Source organism: Atractosteus spatula, chromosome 4 (assembly GCF_055471065.1).
Source record: "Atractosteus spatula isolate fAtrSpa1 chromosome 4, fAtrSpa1.hap1, whole genome shotgun sequence".
NCBI classification, from domain to species: domain Eukaryota; kingdom Metazoa; phylum Chordata; class Actinopteri; order Semionotiformes; family Lepisosteidae; genus Atractosteus; species Atractosteus spatula.
Genome location: NC_142709.1, coordinates 46039372 through 46057811, shown reverse-complemented (window position 1 = coordinate 46057811; position 18440 = coordinate 46039372). Strand labels below are relative to the sequence as shown.

The 18440-nt window shown below is 38.2% G+C and overlaps 1 pseudogene; it reads left to right on the top strand.

The window, feature by feature from the left end:
• Nucleotides 1-15032, top strand: part of LOC148836414 (uncharacterized) — a 28958-nt pseudogene extending 13926 nt beyond the window's left edge.
• The last annotated feature ends 3408 nt before the right edge of the window (nucleotides 15033-18440 follow it).

Sequence of the window (18440 nt, the reverse complement as noted above, 5' to 3'; positions counted from 1 at the left end):
AAACCAAACAAAGCTTTATTCCTGCGCTAGTCTGGGTACTTGGAGGCTACACTGTTATGCTTCCTATGGTGATATACAGGTTTTTCGCACGAAGCCGTATTGAGCAGTATTTCTCTCATTGTGAACACATGTACACAGCGATCCCCCTGGATTCCAGCTAGTGCGTAATTACGCATCGATGAAAAACCGGAGGTTTAAAAAAAGAGAATTAACTCACTGATAGTTTTATGTGGAAGCTTTCACAAGTCATGGTCTTTAAAATGCATTTGGTTTGAAGGCTTTCCGTGTTTCCCTTCTGAAGATATGAACAAAAGAATATTTGAGCGTGGTCAAAAAAATGGCTTAAAAAAGAAATAAAAAATTAGTTCTGAAAGAGCTAAACTTTAATGCAGGAAAAATGTATTTCCCAGAAGCTATACTGATTCTTATGGAAGCTCATTTCCGCCAGGGAGTAAAAAAAAATGTGCTATGGTATTCTCTCCGAAGCAGTGCAGTTAAAAAATATAACTGATGCTATTCCTACATTAATTAATTAAATTAAATTAATCCATCAGACGCTTTATGCTCCTTTTCTTTTTTACAATGGATTGAACAGGGAGAGACATTTCATGATGTACTTTTCACTGATGAAACAACAGTGGCTCTGGAACAGTCTTCAACCATGTCGTTTTATAAAAAGGGGAGATATGTGAACAAAACCCAAAACATCCACCGAAGGTTAGCCTATTCTACTCTGAGAAGAGTAGAGGGGGTGGAAAGTGCCCGCGGTCATTTAATTAGTATTAAAATTTGCATTGATTCCCTTGATTTCAATCACGTAGACAAAGCAGGAACTTATTGTACTTTCTAATGACATTACACTTGGAAAGATGACATATTACAGATTTTAATCGTCTTTAATTGTGTTATACATTTTAGAAAAGTTTCATCTATGCATACATTACACAACTATTTTCTATTGTATTTCTGAATGCAATGTATAAAAAAAACTTGCAGCTTACTCAATGATTCTAAGATGATCACGAGGAAGCGTATTGCATGTCTAATGGTCTAACCCCATTTTCCCCATTTTGATTAAAATCACAAATGCGTGTTTAATTAAATGCCTTTATTGATTCACAATCTGACAACGCAATGTCAATCATTATCTTTGCATTCTAAATCCCTTAATTCACTTTAAGCATAGCTTTCTCACTAGATTGATTTTTTCATACCATCGTTAAACAAAGCAGGAGCGTATACTACTTCCTTATGGGATCAAACGTGGAAAAATTGGAGAAATCATTTTTATTTTTAAAATAAATTTTAGAAAAGTGTCATTTATACAAAAAAGTTGCTGATCTGTGTGAAAGTTTACTGATCTGTGATGTGGTTGAGTGTGAAATTTGGCACAGCCAGCACACCGGGGGGAGAGAGAGAGAGAGATGTGAAAAGCACGCAGCGCCAGGTGAATACACAATATTAATTGTTGTAACAGAAAGAATAAGGTTCTGGATCCCGAGATGAAGTTAAACAGATGAGTTTATTGCATGCAAGGAACAATAAAGCCGAAGTCTTGTTTCCCGCAAGAAACAACAAAACCAAAATATTGTTCAAAGTGCTGGTACAAACTTTAGGTTTATATATCCTTTCCACTTCTGATGTCACTGTTATTATGGTAAAGGGGGGAGGTGTTTGGCCAGTTTACTGCTTTTTGGTCAAATGGTCAGGGATTAAGTCCCCAGGGGGTTCCCTAGCTCTCCTAGCTCGCATCTGGAATCCTTATCAGTTCTCCCTTTCCTGCCATAAACTCCTGTTGCTTAGAAGTCTAATCTTCATGCAGAAAAGACTTAATTTAACCCCCATCTTTACTTTTACTTCATAATGTAGGGCTTTCGGGTGCACGTGAATTTGCGCCCTACACCCTGCGGTATCGCTGTGTACATACAGTACAAACATGTTGTGATATTTAGAAATATAAAAAATGTCAACATAATGCCAATAATATTTGCTATTTCAGTTTTTCAAATAAATGTTTATTTGTTAAAAGAGAACTCATGGCGACAGCTGGGTTTGAACACCCAACCTCAGAGTTATAAATCAGTCACTTAAATGCCACCAAGGCAAGTCACGTGAGATGCACTGAAACAGCAACACATATATCAATATAGAATATAGAATGCCTGGAGGAAGTCCTGTGTCCATCCTATATACAGATGCAGCCATTCAAAACAAGCGGGCGATACCACATTATTTTGCGGTTGGCTTGACGCAGTGTACCGCAAGGTACCGTATTAATACCGTAAATTCTCGCATAGTGCCGCATGATACCACATGGTACCGCAAGTAAAATAATAGTATCTGGAATTTCCGCAAGGTGGAGCTAATAAAGCTCAACCTCTCATGTTTGAGCTGTCGCCATCAAAGTCTTTACCGAAGATATTACTAATAGTATTAATAATGAATGACCTTGGACAAGCTGTAAAGTCAACGTATTGCCCTGGTCCACATTCTTTTTTTCATTGACCGTCTTTGTAAAAGTAACACCACAGCATTTTGCAATCACGCATTTGTTTCCAATCATGCAAAGTACAGTAATTTTTGAGAATCTCCGATTCACCATGCCTTTCACATGCTCATAAAAGATATTGATTTAGGAACATAAACATATTACTGTCTGCAAACTGTACTGTATACAGTATGTATATGTATATTGAAGTGGAAATCTAATAAGTAAATTGATTCTTAAAAATGTAGAGAGCTTTGGAAAAAATATATTGGTGCTTTTAGATAATATATTTCAAGGATGTAACTGCTGTGCTACAGTACGTGCAGAATTTTAGAAAACAGTGCGTCAACAAAGTACACTGTTTGGGTTAGTTTAGAAGACAATGTACCAAAACAATATATGCTGTCTGGGTCATTAGAATTAGCTGAAAGTAACTGATAAGCTTTGAATAACAAATCTAGTTTTTCTTCTCTCGCTCAATGATGTAATTTGTTATCTCTTAGAGAAAGGGGAAGTTTCAGAAGGGACCAAGTGCTGAACTTTTTTACAGCGCAACGTCTTATAAAAACCCTGTACTGCTTGTAACAAATTGAGTCTCTGGTTGCACTTTGCAAAGTGGCAGCAGGGCTCCCAATATTGCAATATTGAAATAAAGACCTTACTCAGGTGAGAACTCTCTCTTGTGGCTTCCTTGATAGTTAAATTTCCACGACAATATTTAATGTCTTTACTGTGCCCGTTTAAGTATTGAATATTTATATGGAATTTTACCACTGAAGGGAAATCTTAGTGGCTGAGCATAAAAAGAATAGGAGCATACTGTAACGCGTGTGAAGGCCATAAACGATATTAATTTTGGAACATAAACATACAGTATATGGCTGGTCTTGGTACTTTAAAGAAAAAATGCACACCAGTATTCCATTTCTCCCTAAATATTTTAAGCATCGAAGTCTTTAACTAACATGTGAAATAGCGTGTAAAAAAGTGGTAGTTTTAAGCTTTTCGGCTAATATAATATGGAATCGCGTATCTAAAGAAATTAATAACGATATAATTGTATTCAAAAAATGCAACACAGTAGTACACGCTGTACAATGTCTGTTGATTCTATTTTTTTTATTTATGCTTAACAAAAGAACAAAAATTACAATACAAACAAGAGTACATATAACAATTCAAAACAAAAATATCGTCAGGGGTACATACTACTACATAAAATTCAAGTTATGAAAAAAGATTAAACAAATTAAATAAAAATAATGTCCGCACTGCTTTCATATTTTTGTATTTTAAAATAGTCTGCAAATACCTCTTTACTTCCATTTTAAAATACTCAAACACAGGGTACCTCCCAGACCACTTCATTTTATGTATGTGATAACGTGCCAGTATAATAATTAAATTTATTACAAATGAAATGTTTATATTGTTTTCACTGGGGCTGAAACTTATAATAATATCTTTTTCAACAAAACAAATATCAATATTGGTCTCTTTTTTAATATAATTCTGCATCTTAGTCCAGAACATTTTTACCCTGGGACATAACCAAAACAAATGCTGAATAGTTTCAGGGCTATTGTCACAAAAAACACATTTGTCATCTATATTAATTTTAAATCGTTGGGTAACAAGCATTTTAACTGGGTAAATTCGATGAATTATTTTGTATGAAACCTCCTTAATTTTATTGGTTATACAATATTTATTGAGCATCATCCAAATTTTCCTCCAATCAATGCGTCCTCCAAATGTGGAATTCCAATATATTGTAGTCGCAAGTAAATTATCATTTTTTAACAGGGATCTCAAAAATTGGTTATTACATCCACAACTCACAATTTCTTTTCCAAAGTTATAGAAATATTGTATCTATTAACAAACTCAGTGTAACTATATATTTCACCATCAGTCTTGATTAATTGTTTAATCTAAATTATACCATTCTTGACCCAGTTTTCAAAAAAAAGGTTTTATTTTTAATTTTTATAAATTTGTTGTTCCAGATAGTAAATCTATGTGGGGAAAAGTTATGTTTATACATAAGTAACCACGTCAGAAGTACTTGTTTATGAAAACTGGCAAGTTTCAAGGGCATTTTTCCAATGTCAAAGTAACACTTTAGTAAAAACTCTAGACCCCCTACTTCTTGAAATATCAAATTGGGGATTACATGGCATATACTTTGCTTATTTTTTAAATAGTTTTGTATCCATTTAATCTTAAAAATAGCATTTGATGTCCTAAAGTCTAAAGCATTTAAGCCCCCTTCTGCCTGTGGACGACAAATACTTTTTCTTTTAAGATAATGGGGTTTATTCATCCAGATAAATTTGAAAAGTTTGGAGTCAATTTTCCTAATAGTTGCAGGTGGTACATCCAGAACCAGTGAAGCATAAACTAATCTAGATAGACCCTCAGATTTAGACAAAAGTATTCGACCATTTAAAGAAAGGTCTCTTAACAACCATAAGTCAAGTTTTTTTTCAAATGAATGCATAATTGGAGAAAATTTTAGATCATTTCTAATTTTGGGATTTTTGGAAATCTTAATACCTAGATATTTAACTACATCTTTTACAGGAATATTACATATGGATGAAACATCACAGTTCCCAAGAGCCATCAGTTCACATTTTTTTAAATTAAGAGAAAGACCAGAAACAGAGGAAAAAACATTTATACACTTAATTACCTTCTCAATCTCTGCATGGTTTCTTAAAAATAGTGTTGTGTCATCAGCTAATTGGGAATACCTAATCTCTCTATCCTGTATTTGAATACCCTGAAACACATCTTTTTTTATATGAATAGCCATAACTTGTGTGACCAGCAGGAATAAGAATGGGCTTATGGGACATCCTTGTCGAATTCCCCTACCAATTCTAAATCTATGAGAGGTTCCATGAGCCAATTTAACAGAGCTGTTACATTGATTGTACAAGGTTCTAATTACCTTTTGAAAATACTCACCAAAGCCAAAAAAATTGAGAGTTTCAAAAATAAAAGAATGTTCAATTGTGTCAAAAGCCTTATAAAAGTCCACAAATAGAATAAAGCTATCCTTACTAATAAGTTCACCATAGTCCACAAGGTCCAACACCAGACAAATATTATTACATATATGTCCTCCTTTCATGAAACCTGATTGTGACTCATCAAAAATTGAGTCAAGGCCTGTTTTCAGTCTCTCTGCAAAAACAGAAGCAAGAATCTTTCCATCATTATTAATCAAAGTGATAGGCCGCCAATTATCTATCAACAAATGATCTTTATCTGGTTTTGGAATTATGGTTATTAAGCCCTGAGTCATCGAGGTTGGTAAAACTCCCTTCTCAATTGATTCCTTAAACACCAGAAGAAGAAATTCAGCCAAATCATCTCGAAAGGTTTTATAAAATTCACTGGTAAGGCCATCATTACCAGGAGATTTGTTAACCTTGAGCTTATTAATAACTTTCTTAACTTCAAAGATGGATATCTCTTTATCACAGATGGCTTTAAACCCTTCGTCTATAGTTTTAAAGTCTTCTTTTAATGAGTTCAGAAAATCACACATTTTATCTGTAGAACATGCCTTACTAGTATATAACTTACCATAAAAATCTGATACATATCTTGAAATTTCTACAGGATTTTGAGTTTCACAGCCATCTATGTTAAGTTTACTAAGAGATGTATAATCTCCATTCTTTTTTTCCAAATTATAGAAGTATTTTGAGTTTTTTTCGCCTTCCTCCAACCATCGTCTCCTGGATCTAACAAAAGCTCCTTTTGCTTTTTCCGTGTATAGTTCATCCAGTTCAGCTTGCAGTCCAATTAATTTACAAGCATCTGTTTGAATAGTATTGCTGTCATCAGTAAGATCACAAATTGCCTTAATAACTTCCTCTTCCTTTATTTTATTAGAGCGTGCAGCTTCTTTACTTCTTTTTATAGCAATTAATCTTATCTTATCTGTTGATTCTATATGTGTAGGGCTGTTTCACCATTCCTCATGTGACCTTGCCGGTGGTACTGTGGTCTACGTTCCTGACTTGTAAACCAGAGGTTGTGTTTTCATATCCAACCGACTTTACTTTTAACAAACATTTCTTTGAAAAAATAGAATAGCAATATTATGGACAATAAATTAACAATAAATATAGAAAATCACATATTAAATTTGGGAAATAGTTTTAATATGTACAGATGCAGGCATTCAAAATGCACGGTACAAACCCGTACCGCACGCAACTACCCACAAGCCACCGCAGTGCACTGCAGTAAGTGATTGGCTGGCCAAAATGACCGACAGGGGCACTCGTGGTGCATTGGTCGGTAGTGAAAAGATTAAATCATTTAATCTCTTTACTGTGCACATTTTAATCCGCTTAGTATTGAATATTTATATGAAATTTTAGCTGAGCATAAAAAGAAGAGGAGCATAACGCATCTGAAGGTCATAAACGATATTAATTTAGGAACATAAACATATTACTGTATATGAACTGTACTGTTCTGTAAGTATCCTGTCTTTGAGGAGCCACCTTTAAAGGCGCTATATAAAATAAAGTTTATTATTATTAATATTAATATTGATCATATTTTTCCTCCCAGAACTTGTAAATTGTTATTGTTATTGTTGTTGATATCCTGTAAAGCGCATTGAGAAGCATACTGTCCAGCTTGTCAGGTGCATTCTCTTGTAAATTAATAAGTAGAGCTTTGGGCTTATTAGTGCTCCACTTACAGCAACCCAATGTAAATACATTTTGTCTCCAAATCCACCACCACTTGTATGAATCATAGCCCTGCCAAACGATGCAAATTCCGCTGCAATGGTTGTGTGCAGGAATTTTTCAGTATGGCATCTCCATGTTCAAGTAAACACTGCTCTGTGTGCAAATGTAAATGCATTTAAAAAAAGTTTTTTTAAAAAAAGCCACCTTTAAAGGCGCTATATAAAATAAAGTTTATTATTATTATTAATATTGATGATATTCTTCCTCCCAGAACTTGTAAATTGTTGTTGTTATTGTTGTTGTTATCCTGTAAAGCGCTTTGAGAAGCATACTGTCCAGCATATTGTATTTCATTGCACTTTGACAGATCGTCTTATAATCACTTGTTGTTAGAATATCCCCCAAGAAGATATTCCCCCCAAGAGAATATAGAGGATATCCCCCAGGAGGTATCCAGGTAACAGTGAAATGGGCATACAGTCTGGAGAGATTGCCCGTTTTCCATGTAAATAGTTCCCTGGTTCCGCAACCCTTGGTGGGTGTGTGTGTGTGTGTGTGTGTGTGTGTCTCTCTCTCTCTCTCGTCTGGGCGCGGGAGTGCTGCTGGCGGGTGGTGACGTAGAAGAAATATAGCCCAGTTTTTAACTCCACAGGTTTGAGTCTCTGTGTTCGTCCTCAACGAACCCAAATTCATTACATTGGTGTCAGAAGCGGGAGGATGGACAGTGAACGGCCGATGATGTCGGACTTAGAGAAGTGCCGGTTCCCCCAGCAGCCAAGTGACCCCCTAAAGCGCCTTTTGGGGGCGAGCAGCAGCCGCCAGGGGCCGGGACGACCCCTCAGCACCACCAGTGGCCACAGCCCTTACCAGGGCTACCCCATGGTGACCTACTCAGTGGAAGGGGGGCCCTTTCCCGGGTCGCCTCAGGCCATGTGGCAGGAAAGAGACGCCAGACCAGCAGGGTCCAGCCCACCACCCCTGCTCCAGCCTGCACCGGTGAGACCGAGCCATTATAATGGGGAGATTCCATGGCAAATGTTTGAGGCCCAGTTCCAGATGGCGGCCTGGGCAAACAGCTGGTCTCAGGTGGAGATGATTAGCACATTTATTTGAACATTTCCATCGATTGTACAAGCACTGAAAAACTGTTCAATCCCTAGTTCGTCGGGCATTTTCTTTTACTATAACAGATATAAAAACTCTCTTGCTTTTAACAGAGCATTTCATAATTTCTAACAACGAAAAATATTTAAACTGCGACACTTTTATCATTCAATGAGAGCTCAAAATATCACAAGGATCCTCAAGAGATCAACAAAGACAACAGAAAAAGATATGTGTATAAGATACTGTCCATGGGAATCCAAGCTTTTTTATCTACGCTAAGAAGTAGTCTTTAAAATTTCTTCATTACACAGTGAAGTCAAATTTCTGGGATGTGCCTAGATTAGTACACTGAGCAAACGTTCTGAGGTCAAATTCTTCCAGCACGGAGGTAACTTTAAAGTGGAGACGACGGCACCGACATTTTTTGGCATGCATAAAAAACAGCAATTCTGTCAGTGAGCCCTAAATGAATTAATAGCAAACATGGTTTACATAAAATACATTTTTCCAAGAAAGTTTAGCCTTTGTCACTAATGAAACCACTAAATAAAGACATAAATATAGAACTCTTAAGATTTTTTTTTCAATGCTGGTAGCAGGATGAACTGTCAGGTTGAGCTAAGTGTATATTTTGTTGCAGAGTTGCTGCAAGATGTTAACAGTGAAAAAAGGTATTTAGAAATGAGTTATTTAAAAAAAAATGTTTCAGAATAATTATAAATATAGCAGGATAGAGAAAGCACAGAAAAGAGGCAGTTAGATTGATCAGATTAGTATGAAAAGCCATTTAGCAAAGACGGAATGAGAAGAGTATACTTTAAATCTTTTTTTCTGAACCAGGGAAAATCTGATCATGTTTCTCTATAACAATAATAAAAAAAAATTATATATCACCTTTAAAAGTGTCATCTCAAAGCAATACAGTAGATGTAAAAACAGTTTAAAGGACCACAGATTACAAAGTAAATACCCAGACAAACGCAAACGCGTTTTTAATAAAATGCTTTTATTCATTCTTTATCAGACTCACATTCCCGAATGTCCCCCACCCCGGTCAACAATCCTAGGAAGAACACGGAACAGTCTGTTAATAAAATTGTTGCAATTTTGTTCGGTCAGTTCTTCCTCACAGAATTTGTAGATCGCATCGATCAGTTCTTGCTTTGTGCTGGGTTTAGCAGTTTTCCGAACATAGTCTTTCAGCGAATGCCAAACCATCTCTATCCGATTTAAATCTGGGGATTCGGCTGGAGTTTTCACCCAATTCACTCCTTCTGCTACAAGCCTCGCCCTTGCTGCTGTGTGTTTCGGATCATTGTCTTGAAAGAGATGATGCCTTGATCCAAAGTGCTCCCTGATATATGGGGAGTGTAGTGTTTCATAGCCGTTCAGGGACGCCAAATATGTAATCATAGTGGCTCTCTGAAGGCACCAGTTCTGTAGGGTTTGGGCATTTACTGAGACAATTATTAATTGTAGCAGTAAATCACAAAATTGATTCTTTTGATGGCTTTAGAATCCAACCATGCGACATAACTCAAACAACGCACACACACAGGTACTAATACACGAGGATACATTTATTAATACATAGAATATGCATGTAAACCTAACAGATCTTATCGAGAGGGTTATCAGAATACAAAAGGTATATATTCAATCAGTTACGAAGTGTTACACATCAAGAGGACATACGTTCAGTATATCATTCATTAAGACCGTTTCGTAAATGAACTTGGTTATAACTTCTACATTAGATACTCAAAACAAGTACATAACTCTTAGGAATTAAATTGATATCAACTGGTTTGGATAACAATTGAATTCTCGAGCTGTAATGCATTGAAGTTGAATACTCATCCAATTTCTGGGGATTCAGATCTCCTGCGGGCACAAAGAAACAGTTGCAGGCTGTTGCTGTCCAATCCGCGCTGTCTGGCTCGGTGCCAGGCTGTGCTGTGCGGCTTGCGACGGTGCGCTGCAGATGCTCACTGACCGGCTAGTTAGTGTTGGCTTTAACTAGCAAAGTTTGTGCACAGGAGAAAAGATGACTGTGGGTCCCAGCAAGTCAGGAAGAGGACCGGTTCGTTCCTGATGAAGACTAGTTCTGAATAGTGATTCAGCTGTCCACAGTTCCGATCTGTTCACGAGGCCTGCTGCTGGTTACTCTCTGGCAACCTCCACTCTAGACTCTTAGAACAAAGGAAAGTTCTGGCACTCGGACACACTGGCCGTTCCGTGGTTGTCCGGGCTGAGTCTCAGGATGGTCAGGAGGCGCGCTGCGAGAATGTCCTGCCCTTGGGAGCCTTCTGCTCCTGGGCCGTCCTGCCCTGGAATTCTCCTTTGAATTCCCTTTAGAACAGTCCACAGAATCCTCTCCAGAATCTTACTGAATCTCCCGAATCTGAATCTTGTTGAATCTGAATCTTGTTGAATCTGAATCTCCAGGCCTGTGTTGCCTGTTTTTACCTGGAGGAACTTCAGCTTGTTGATTGGCTGAAAGTTCCATGGGCATCAGAGTCCCACGTGGGTTACTCAGCCCTACCAGTCCCTGATTGGTTGATCAAGGTGAGATATGAGTCACTTAGTCCTGACACTTAGTAATGCAGTCCAGATGTCCATCCGGCACTCCCTAGACTGATAGGCGCCAGTGGATGACCATTGATCATGATAGCCAGGCTTAGCTAAGTGCACCCCCCTTTGGGAGCTGTCCTAGGAAACCTTAAATCACCCTAATGGTCTCTCTGTGGCTGCACCACAGAGATGAACAGAGAAATGGGGCCTCATTTGGGAAGCTCAGAAACACTTAATTCTGCCTTATTATTAAGCCTCGCCGCTACAGGAGGCATGCTGTTTCACCACGACTTCCTCGAAGAATTCACGATCCATAATTCCTTCGAAAATAAGAAGTGGTCCCGGGCCTCTTCTAGATATACCCCCCCAGATGTGAACCTTCAGTGGATGTTTGGGCTTTGGCTTGTCCACATATCTCCCCTTTTTACAAAATGACATGGTTGAAAACTGTTCCAGAGCCACTGTTGTTTCGTCGGTGAAAAGTACATCATGAAATGCCCCCCCCTGTTCAATCCATTGGAGCACTTGTTTGAGTCTTTCCTCTTTGTTTTTTACCCTTATCATGGGGCATGTGTTGGTTTTTTTGTATCTCCATCCAAGCCTTCTGCGCACTTTTCTTATCGATGTCGGACTAACGCTCGCACCGAGGTCAGCACATAGCCGTCTTTGAACTTGCATCGCTGGTAGCTCATCATTTTCATCCGTCAGTCTGTCGATGGGTCGCACAAAAGGACTTGGAAAAAAAAAGAGATCAACAGTTAGTTATAAAAATAATGTGCGTAGTTGTATTTACATGCAAGAAAAGTATTTTTAGAAAGTTATTTACCTTTAAATCGTCCTCGGTTTAGATTCTCTTTGCCTCCTCTCCCCTTTATAATGTCGTCTCACTGTGCTTTCACAAACAAAGATGTCCATCGAAGCCAAATGCTGTACAATGTCTCGTGTTGACTTCCCGTTTCTTTTCATCTTCATTATTTGGTGTGAGAGAGTCTTCGTGATTTTGGCCATAGTCCGTCTCCTTACCAAAGCGACACAGTGGTGCAGCTTGAAGTCTGTACCTGTGTACAGTATGGTACAGATAAAACTTACACCATACTTATGAGCTAATACCAGGGAAAGACACTCCTATTTTATTTAAAACAAAATACGCCAGGATGCATTAGCAAGTTAAAAAAAAAATTGCGTCGAAAAGCCAGGCGTAACAATTGTTTCCTTTTTCTGATCACTCACTGTCTAGATACTCGTCTCACCTGCCCTGTTCTTTGTTTTCTTGTTATTTGCTGAGTACGCCTGCTGCGATCCACTCCTGCCCTCACACCTAAAGAAGACTATTTTACATTTCTTTGTGCGGTCCATGGTGCAATTAACCCTTGCTAATACATTTGCGGTCTTTTCAAAGTATGTGCTGTCCTTTGAAAGCGAGATGATCTCTGGTTCTTTGACAAAACAAGGCTCGCCAGATAATGTGAAAAAGACACGAATCAAAACCTGTTTTTATAGCTTTTAAAGTCGTGCAATGTGTAAGCAGGAACACATCATAATATCTTATATATGAAAAATACATAATATAGCTCCCAAACAAACGCAAACATGTTTTTAATAAAATGCTTTTATTCACTCATAATCTGACAATTTCAGGAAGACTAAGGAAGGACTGAGGAAGTTGTCATCTGTTGTTGAAGCTCTGTGAGCTCGGTGACTTTGAGACCACTTGTTATCCCAAGTTGTTTGAATCGCCACAATTCAAATAGAGAAAAAAGAGCTGACTGACAAGATTTAAGATGTGGCTGTCAATGTTAGATTAAAAAAAAACACATTGCCCGACGTTAGTTACATTGCTTGAAAAATAACTTTATTTCGAGAGACTGAATTCAAGTGTTTTTTTAACTTCCTGAAAAACAAGTAATAATTTAACAATATGTACAAATGTTTTATGATATGTCACTGTTGTGAATGTCTGTGGAGTGTATCTTATTTGCCTGTCCTGGCTGGTGGAGCTCATCCAGCTGTGTCTGGATATCTCCGTCAAATATTCGGCTAGTGTGTATTGTCTGTTTGGGGTTCTGTAGCATTCCACACGGCTGGACAACTTGTTCCCCCCTCCCGCCCCTCTCTGTGTACAGTAGAGCCTCCTGTACTGGCTGGACAGGAGGCTCTACTATACACAGAGAGGGGCGGGAGGGGGGAACAAGCTACCCAGCCATGTGGTTGAAGCTGATACCCTGGATTCTCTCTAGACACAGCTGTATGGGCTCCACCATCCAGGACAGGAGGCTCTACTGTACACAGAGAGGGGCAGGAGGGGGGGACAAGCTGATACATACTCTTAGAGTTTGATTAATAGGGAATATAATATAAAAATATAGTACTAAAAATAAAATACACTCTACAGACATTCACAACAGCGACTGTCAGGAGATAGGACACAGTGGCTCAGACACCCGCTGAATGGAAAGGGGCACTTTAATGTTCTGTACGGCTAATATTAAAGCCAATACTTTAATATTCTTTTCTGTATGTTTAACAATAGTGGGTACTGGCCTAATTCGGCCCTGCACCCCTTGTTAGGTGTTAATGTGTTGTTGTTAAGTGTGAATTTGTACCTGTTTCCCTGAGGTCTGGCTTTTTTTCTGGAAAACCATAACTCTGGTCTTGTCCAGATTGACTGTCAGCGCCCAGGTCTGACAGTGCTGCTCCAGCAGTGCCAGGTTCTGCCACAGCCCCTGTTCTGTGGGCGACAGCAGGACCAGGTCATCTGCATAAAGCAGGAACTTGATTTCTGTGTCGTGTAGTGTAAGACCAGGAGCCGCAGACTGTTCCAACATTCCTGCTAATTCGTTGATATACTGTAGATATTAATCTAGATATATATATTAGATATGTGTTGGGCTCAGGCTGCAGCCCTGTCTCACCCCACAGCTCCACGCCAGTGGTGGTGATGTAATTAATGCAGATCAGAAAATCAAGGAACAAAACAATTATTGCGCCCGGCTCCTCAATGGGATAGCTTTGACGTGCTAATGCATTTGTTTAACAGTCCGGGTGTGGCAAGCTTCTAATGTCTCCCGACTTCGGCAAAAGGAACCTGCCTTTCATTGGAAGACAATGAACACATTCTAGCCGTACATGAGAATATAGCATAAATACACCAAGGGATTGGGTGAGTTCCCATCACAAAAAAAAACTGCGAGCCTGCACTACAGCAACCATAGTACAGTATATTCGCAGCCTGTTCTTCAGGAAAACACCGCACGGGAGAAACGATCTTCGAAATCTACTACCAGGACAGTAGAAAAGAAAGCGGTAAGACGGATAAAAAGAAAAGTTTATTTTGACGTCTGTTCCGCAACTGATGAATACTACTGTGTGACTTTATTTCTTACATGAATTATGTTATTTTGCCACAGGCTGTGGGTCTCTGCTCTCGGCCACTGGCCAGGGTGCCAATCTGTAGAAGCAGCAACTGTATGGAAATTTTCGGCAGCAGCGGGAGCAGTACGACACATTACTGGGGAGAATTGGGAGGTTAGAGACACTCCTGAAGATGCAGAAGAAGGAGACAGTATGTTCCGGCAGTCAAACGGTAGAGTAGCTGTTTCCCGATAAGTGCCTCTCCCCGCCGCGCAGGTTGCAATGCCTGGCGGAAGCTCTGCCCCCTACATGGCACACACCGCCTCAGAACACTCCATCCTGGCCTCTCTGCTCAGCACCGCGCAGGAATTGGCTGATGTTGTCCCCGCCATCTATCTCCCCTCAGGAAGCACTGTTTACAGAGCGCAATTCACAGACACCAGTGGGACAAACAATTCTCCCAGATATCCAACTGTTGCCAATCACTCAAGAGAAAGAGGGGGGGTTGTACTTGCAGTGCATCGGTATAGATTGGAAAGCGAGAGCCTACCGCTACGCCGCCCTCGTGTCTCGAAAACTTGTAACTTTTGAAATTTACTGGGGGTGGACCACATCAGCAAATTTCGATGGGTCCAGAGGCAAAAGTGCCTTGCCATCTCCAAGAAAGCATTAGTAGCATGGTGAATCGGAGATTCTTAACACTTACTTCGTGCGACTGGAAAAGAATTCGTGATCTGATCAACGAAATGCTTCGAAGAAGGAGGCGCTCTTTTCCTCTAATCTAACAGTCTGTCCACAAACAAAACATTCCTGTTAAACAAGAGGAATGTAAAAAAAACAATTACTTTTTGTCAATGAAAACCGGTGTGTATGTCTCTCTCTCTCTCTCTGCTGGATGTGTCTCTCTCTCTCTGCTGAATGAATAAAAGCATTTTATTAAAAGCGTGTTTGCGTTTGGGTATTTACTTTGTAATCTGTGGTCTTTTTAACTGTTTTTACATCTACTGTATTGCTTTGAGATGCCACTTTTAAAGGTGATATATAAAATAAAGTTTTTTATTATTGTTATAGAGAAACATGATCAGATTTTCCCTGGTTCAGAAAAAAAAGATCTAAAGTATACTAGTTTGTCACACTCTTCTCATTCCCTCTTTGCTAAATGGCTTTTCATACTAATCTGATCAATCTAACTGCCTATTTTCTGTGCTTTCTCTATCCTTTAAAATAAACTATTATTCCACAATGCAGAGTATTACATGGCCAGTATTTACATATGATATTTGTGATTTAAAGAAATTAACACAAGCAGTTTTTGGGGATTTAATTGTTAGCTGAGTTATTGCAGGATAAAAGACTAGAGATGTTGGTAAGAAAAAGATAATTTGGGGAAAGTTGAGGAATACACTGATAACAAGAACACTTCCTAATGGGGTTAGGCATACTTTTGATGAAGATGATGAAGTTAACAGACTCTATGTTTACATAGATACTGAAATGGGGATTGTATTTTAGATTTTGTGTAGTTGCTTGCATTGAACTGTGTGTTGGATGCACATGAATTGAAGGAATGGGCAAACATAGCTGATGCTGATCCACAGAGCCAGCATATTAAGATGTTTATAATTAGAGGCAATTTGTTGAAATAATTAGGTATGGATACTGATGTGCAAGAGAGGTGGAAAGGCTGTTTCCTTAAGCCAGCACTATAAAATATTTTATTCTCAGTGAGATGCTGCCATTTCATAGTGGGTTTCTAACACTGTAAATAGTTCGTTCCACACAGTGCCTTTACTTCCATCCATTTTCTAATCTCTTTATTAAGTACAGAGGATTTGGAGCCTATCCCAGTAAGCAACAGACACAAGGCAGAATACACCCTGGACATAGCGCCAGTCCATCACAGGACAGACAGACACAAACACACACACACACCAAGGCCAGATTTCCCATAAACCAATTAACTTACCAGTATGTTTTGGAGTGCGAGAGGGAGTCATATCACACATATGGAGAAAAACCATGTAACCCAGAGAGAACATGCAAACCCCACACACACAGGACGGCAGGAATTGAACCTAGGACCCCAGTGGTGTGAGATAGCAAAGCTAACCACTTCGCCACCATTAGAAATGGATGGATATTTTAGTTATCTTTCTAGTTCACAGGTTTGCATGCATAATTTAATTTTGAAAGCCACTGAGACATCAGGTACTACTGTTGTATTTATGAAAAAGAAACAAAACAAAAAGCATACTAACAACTGTGCCATCCTACTCCTTAGTTAATACATTTTATTATTTATAAACAGTTAACATTGTTAGCAAAATATTTTGAACTATATTTTACCCTATTTTTTCTTTAGTTTTGTATTTAACTTATTATATAGTCAGATTTAATGTATATTTGAACAATGAAAATATATTTTAACAAGATGCGGGGGAAAGTGCAACAACTTATTACAGTGCTAAATTTAATATTATTGATTACTAATAGTTTATGCTAACACCTACAGTAACTTTCTTAATAAGATGTATTTAAAACAGTGAACTAAGTGTAACATAACATTCAGAAATACAATCGAGAATAGTTTTGTGGTGTTTGTATAGATGAAACGTTTCTAAAATGTATAACGTAACAAAATTAAAGACGATTAAAATCTGTAATCTTTCCACTTGTAATGTCATTAGAAAGTACAACAAGTTTCTGCTTTGTCTAAGGATGGTATCAAAAAGTAGTCTAAGTGGTGAGAAAGCTGTGCTTAATGATAATTAAGGGACTTAAAAGTAAAAAGAGATGCTTCATATTGCTTGATTAATTTTAAAAATTAAGTTATAAATGCAGACGCGATTGGTGCCATTAAGCGCTCCAGGCAGCACAACGTTCATTCTGTACTGCTGAGCTCCGCACCTCCTCCCTCTTTCGGTGCCGCACCAGGTCTAAATATCTAAACATATGTATCTATATAGCAGGTAGTATCACTGTATTCCACTTTCTTTGTAAACACGGAAAAACAGATTCACAATGTGACGTTGTGTCACTGTGTAAAAAAAAACGGTTTGAACACCCTATATTGTAATAAGCTGCTGAGCTAAGAATACTGTAGGAATGTTCCTGCTGTCAGAGGGGGTGGAAAGTGCCCGTGGTCATTTAATTAGTATTACAATTCGCACTGATTCCCTTGTGAAGATATTGCGAAGGAGTGCGGAACCAGGGAACTATTTACATGGAAAACGGGCGATCTCCCAAGACTGTCCGCCTGTTTCACTCTCCCCCCTGCCTGTCTCACTTCTTTTAATCCTTCTGTGCCCAGATTGCAGCGGGTAAGATGTTTTTCCAAGAAAAAATGAGAAATTAAAAAAAGAGAAATTTCACCAAAGCCTCTTCTCTTCTTGTGTCTAATTTTTAGTTTAGAAGGATTCAAGCAGGATTTTAGATGAAAGGCAGCAACCTTAATCAAGCCCAAATCATAATTGAACCCATTCAGAGCCTACATTACATTTTAGCGTTTCATTCTGAGCAGAAACCCTCACACCTGAAGAAGGCTTGCGTTTTCTCTCTTCTCTTTTAAGCATGTGTGCAATGCTGTAATACAATTTAAAATAAAAGTTTGAACAGTATCAACTAAACACCATTAATATAAGTATCGAGTGGTATTAAATAAATACAGCTTTTTAGTATAGATTACACTTTTCTAAAATGTATTTAAAAAATAAAAACATTTAATCCCAAAATCCCAAGAAAAATAAATCTAAATGGGGAGAAAGCTATGCTGAAAGTTTATTAAGATACTTAGAAGACAAAGATAACAATTTATGTTGCATTTGTTAATTAATAATGCCAATGTAAATGTCGTATTTACGATTTGTTGCTAATAGAAATGTTAAGTTCTCTAAAGCTTTGTGATAGTTTACCCAGGCAGCAAAAGATAAGCTACACTGGGAAGATGCGACACCGAAGATATGATTAATAACCTTTTAAATCTGAAGGGAGATCTAAAGGGATCCCCCTCCCCCTCACACACACACACACACACACGATAGAAGCAGGAAGCAGAAGCAGGGACAGTTGTCAGAAGGAAAGAAGGTGACTATTCATTGTTATTAAAAATGACTCAAATTCGAACATGTTGTGATATTTAGAAATATAAAAAGTCAATTAGTTGTCCATAATATTGCTATTTTATTTTTTTAAAG